This window comes from Lipotes vexillifer, unplaced genomic scaffold (assembly GCF_000442215.2).
Source record: "Lipotes vexillifer unplaced genomic scaffold, Lipotes_vexillifer_v1.1 scaffold741, whole genome shotgun sequence".
Lineage (NCBI taxonomy): Eukaryota > Metazoa > Chordata > Mammalia > Artiodactyla > Lipotidae > Lipotes > Lipotes vexillifer.
Window position 1 is genome coordinate 1,823,181 of NW_006796565.1, and position 262 is coordinate 1,823,442.

Here is a 262-nt window from a genome sequence, read left to right on the forward strand (position 1 = left end):
GTGTGAGGAAAATTCTGTAGCTGGAGCAGGTTGGCTTCTGGAACGTACAGCCCTGAGGCCAGAGCACTGCAACCTTGGCTGGCATGGGGGGTTGGGATTGGGAGAGAATGTGACAAGCTCACACTGCCTGAACTAACAGGGGCAGATCCCTGGAGCCGTGGGACAGGTGAGCCTACCTGGCTGGGCATGCGGCATGCTCCCTGGTCCCTGTGCAGGTGGCACGTGGCACTGGCTCTGCAGGGTGTCTGGGCTGAGAATGCCG

At 60.7% G+C, this 262-nt stretch overlaps 1 protein-coding gene across 1 annotated transcript in view; it reads right to left on the minus strand.

Moving 5' to 3' along the window:
- Positions 1–262, minus strand: part of GPR26 (G protein-coupled receptor 26) — a 21,516-nt gene that overhangs the window by 10,221 nt on the left and 11,033 nt on the right. The window lies entirely within an intron of this gene.